Consider the following 5,435-nt stretch of genomic DNA (forward strand, 5'->3'; position numbering starts at 1 on the left):
AACAATTTTTTCAAACTTATTCTTTTGTCTTTAAAAAAAATTACAGTATTCATTTTGACTAAATTTTTTATAATTATTCAATTCCTCTTGCTGAAACGAATCAACAACAAATTGACGCAAAACTAAGAAACACAATATTTTAAAGCTCAATCCAACCAAAGGGCCAAACCGGCCTATGAATAGACTGTTTGTTCCCAAATGAATATTGTCAGGCCGTATTGGCTCACACTCTGACTGGACTACCTGAATCGAATCTTGTCAGGCTGTAAGGGTAGAGCCATTTGAAGTGACGCTATTCTTATGGAGTGGAGCCATGTGAAGTGGCGCTACCATTATTGGTTGGAGCTCCCGATAGAATCTTGTGCAGGCCATACGGGTAAAGCCATTTGAAGTGGCGCTACCTAAGAAGAGCCATTTGAAGAGGGCTACCATATCTAGGCCCCTTGCACAAATCGGCCCAGTTTGACCCGAATCTTGCCAGCCGTATTGGCTACCCCGAATCGAATCATGTCAGGCTGTAAGGGTAGAGCCATTTGAAGTGGCGCTATTCTTATGGAGTGGAGCCATGTGAAGGGCACTACCATTATTAGGTGGAGCTCCCAATAGAATCTTGTGTAGGTCGTACGGGTAGAGCCATTTGAAGTGGCGCTACCTAAGAAGAGCCGTTTCAAGAGGTGCTACCATATCTGGGCCCCATTTGACCCGAATCTTGCCAGCCATCAATCTGCACGAGCAATGACTTCAGTAATGCTACTTAGATAAGCGTTACTTGACTGAACAAAATGCCAAGTCCCTATAAATCATTTCTGTCAACTCTAAAGTAAATATAGACACAACGTGAACTACAATTTTCATCTTCCATTAAAAATGAGCGGTTCAAACCCTATTTACGTATTGGTTTACATATGTGGGCATGTTGTCCAACAACCAAACGGCCCGTCCTACATCGGTGATAGGACAATCCCCTTATCAATTGTGAGAGGGATAACTCTTAATGACTTGCAAGAGATGATCTGGAATGCAGCGGGTATGCCGGCAACAGTGATGAAAATAACATACCCATTCCCAATTATGAGCTATCCTCATGCAACATACCAATATGCCGCAGTTGATGTCGTGGAGGATAGTAGCATCCAAATTATGTTTGATATATCTGATAAAATCACCGGCTACACCCCCGTGTTGTTCACGGAAACGATGGATGCCATAGGTAGCCAAGTAAATGAAAGTGTCGTGCACCATCGTTCGAGTCATCGGTCACAACGACAATCACGGCCAAATATTTCTCACACTGGCGAAATGACAACACTTTCATTCAAAACAAGGAGAATGTTGAAGACGTTTACGAGGAACCTATCATACATGAGGAAGTACACGATGACATTACGGACATTGGAGCATTCGAGATGCATATTAGAGACATTGACGAGGCCTCACAAAGCTTCGAGGAAGATGTCGATGCAGGATTAGAGGCCGACGAAGGCGAACAATACCCAATAGGGATGTTCGAAAAGCCATCCACCATGATGACACAAGACACATGGACCAACCTCGTCAACCCTAGTCCACCAATGCCAACGAGTAGTGACGTTGGGTGGGACGGGAGGTCTGAGCTTTTCGAGGGATAGGTATTTTTTAAAGATAACTCTCCCACTTTATATTTCATCACACATTCCATAAGTAAAATGTGGTATTCATTGAAAATATTGCATTCTCTTACCTCTATCAACTTTTATTTTTTTCGCAGATGTTCTTTTCGAAGCTTGAGGTTAAAAATACTATGAAAAAATATAGCATGGACATGAATTATGTGGCAAAGACAGAATAGTCCACAACCCGTTTGTTGGTCTACACATGCGCAAACCAATATCCATGCTCGTGGCGACTTCGAGCAATAAGGAAGCTAGATCAGGATGTCTGGAAAATTACGCGATATGCAGGACCCCACAGCTGCTTGGCTTTCAATGTCACCACAGATCATCAGATGCTCGACGCTAGCTACATTGCAAATATGATTATGTCAACCGTGGAAGCAGACCCGAATGCAAAGGTCAAGGCTTTTCAAGAAATGGTAAAAGATAAGTGCGACGGTTACTACCCATTGTATGCAAAGACATGGGCTGCAAAGCAAATGGCTATAGCAGCCATTTTACGGTGACTGGGAAAAATCATTTGTAGAACTCCCTCAATACCTGGAAGCTATTAAAGAGAGGAATCGCGGTACTCAAACTCATATCATAACAAAGGAGACAGGCAGGCGGGGATATGTTATATTTGATGCTGTGTTTTGGGCTTTCGGACCCGCCAAGGATTCAAGCATTGTTGCCCAGTAATTAGTGTTTATGGTACTTTTTTGACAGGAAAATACAAGGGAATGTTGCTTGTTGCTATAAGTCAGGATGCTGAGAATCAAATCTTCCCTATTGCATTCGTTGTCTTTGAGAAGGAGAACAAGGAAAATTGGGGGTGGTTCCTCGATTGCATAAGGTTTTATGTTACTCAACGTCAAGGCTTGTGTCTCATTTCAGACAGGCACTCAGGCTTTCTTTCATATCTTAAAAGTGCTCCACAATGGAGACCTCCAGCGGCGTACCACAGATACTGGGCCCGCCACTTGGGGGTAAACTACATACAGAAGTACAATAAAATTGTGGGCGACCAAGTAAAATTAGCAGCCTATGAAATACAAGTTCGAAAGTTTGAGATTGAGCTGCAAAAACTTCAAAGGTTTTCGGAAGGTGCAGTAAATAAGGATCTTGAGAAGCTACCCCTACGTAAGTGGTCCTATGCACACGATGGGGGTAGGCGATACGGATCGCGTACTACAAACCTATCTGAGAGTTTTAATGGAGTCCTTAAGGAAGCCAGACACCTCCCCATAGTGGCCACAATTAGGACGACATTCTATAAGTGTGTTACGTATTTCAACAACTATGCCATCAAAGCAAGGGAGGGGATCGAATCAGGTAAAATATTTAGCAAATTCGCAATGGAAATGTACGATGAATGGAGGATGAGAGCAAGAAGGCACCAAGTGATTGAGTTTGATAGAGAGACGGGAATCTATGAGGTGCGAATTCCAATGAATCCAACTAGCCCATATAAAGGAAATCATAGGCACACAGTACACTTCAATGAGCAGACATGTACTTGCAACAAAATGCAACAATGGAGGATGCCGTGCTCGCATGTGATTGCAGTGTGTAATAGAATGGCCATGGACCCTACACGATTCATAGGCAATGTTCGGAGGCTTGACTCAAACATAGCCATATATAGCTCTAAAACGTTCGTACCGCTGCATGACAAACCATATTGGCCTTCCTACGATGGGCCAATAATTCATCCTGATGAAGAACGTCTTAGGGGTCGAGGACGTCCACAAGTAAATCGATTTCGAAATGAGATGGATATGATGGACGACTGGCTTAAGGCGCAACCATCACACAAACAGTCTTGTACCTTGTGTGGTGGACATGGGCATAACAAGCAAAAATGTTCAAAGAGGGGAGAAGCGTCATCTTCAGTACCAAATATGTAACTTGTAATGTTTAAAACTATGCATCTGTTTGACTTTACAATTGCTAAAATGGATCTGTAACTTGCAATGTTCAGTTTTTATTTTCTTTCATGGAAATTAGAGGATAAGTATTGTTGTTAGACCTATGTAATGCGAAATTATTATGGTTATTAGTTTTTGTAGCGCTTGAGTGTTCAATTGTTAAATTGCCGTTTAAAATAACAAAATTAGTACCACATAATTGAAGGAAGTTAACATTGTAATGAGGTTTTCGAAATAAATTAGAGAAAGTTAACTATATTTAACAAGTGATAATTATAATTTTTTAGTAGTAAAACAAATATACACGATGCGTAGCAAAATCATGACAATGTGGAGTGAAAGGTTAATAGTTTGAACAATACATTTCAAATGTGACAAAAAGACAATAAACAGTGTAACTGAAATAATGCATTTCAACTGTGAAAACAGACCATTGAACAGTGTATTGCAGAAATGTAAAGTCAGTCACGGGTTTGCATTTACTGGTCAGAAATTAATGTTATTGTGTGGTCTATGTCTTGGCATTTATTGCAGGAGTATTGGATTCCAATAATTTCCCAATGAATATGGACAAATAATTTATTTCAATTTCATATGTATAAAAAGGAGACACAAGAACCAGTCTTGCAACTTCATATTTTCATTATATGGCATATAGCTAGCTATGAGGTACACAGTGCGAGATATATTTCAAGCAACGGGTCGTCATTGGCACCTTGATGACGATTTTGAATACCCTTTGAACTCAAACATGCGATACACACACATCGTCTTTAGAGAAATGCAACATGAGTATCAATGCCGACTTGAACAATATGAAGTTCTAAAATTCGACTGCCGGACTTTCAACATTCCAATTCCACGTTGTCGACCAGTTGACATGCCAATTGATACTCCTCAGTTATTGCAAAGAGCCTTGCATCGTTTTCGTGAAGAAGTGAACCGCATGCAAATGCGTATGCAACGACATCAATATCGATTCTTAGCAAATGAACGAAGAGATGAAGGATTAATGGGTGAAACTCGTTTTTATATGGAGGCTAGTATGAACGAAGATATTCAATCCGACATTGAGATGTCAGACGAAGATCATGAACCATGAATGTGAGATCATTGGAAGATCAACAACCATTGGAACTCTAAGTTTCTTTAATTTTGTCATCCATTCCGTATTGTATCTTAGTGTCATTGTTAGAGTTTTTATTTGGTTGCAGTATCATCTTGATGTAACTATTGCAACTACTTTTGAATTCATGTTTTTTCTTATCAAGCCATTCAGAGTGATTAGTTATAAATTATATTTATCCATGACGATACAAAATAACTAAATTTAAGTGATATTTAATATCTGCATTATTGGAATTACAACAACATTAATATACTAGACATAAACTAATACATCAATAGTTCATACTTAACATAGAAAGGACAAATCACTTAACATACTTAATACATACTCAATACATAACTTCAAATACCTAACACAGAACCAATAATGGGAGATCTACATGTCCTCATCAGACATAGCATAATCAGATAGATATTTCTCATTATTCAAAGCGTTGTTACGTTCATTTTCCGTTATTTCTCGCTGATTTGCCTCAGCCATCTCTGTTGCTAACTGAAGCATGAAATATCTACTCCTGCGCATCAACATTCCATTATTCTCCTCTTTGATTCGAGACACGACTGCTTCATATTCACGCTTATTTGTTGTTGGCATCTCTAGAGATCGACGATGTGGAATTCTGACTCCCATGTTATGCAAATCATTAACCAATCCCTCCTGCTCTTCAACTCTAAATTTCCATTCTTGTCGAAGACCAACATAGTAATCTTTTGGGCTGGTTCTTTGTTCTTTCCAATATGGATC

This window comes from Rhododendron vialii, chromosome 10a (genome assembly GCF_030253575.1).
Source record: "Rhododendron vialii isolate Sample 1 chromosome 10a, ASM3025357v1".
NCBI lineage: Eukaryota > Viridiplantae > Streptophyta > Magnoliopsida > Ericales > Ericaceae > Rhododendron > Rhododendron vialii.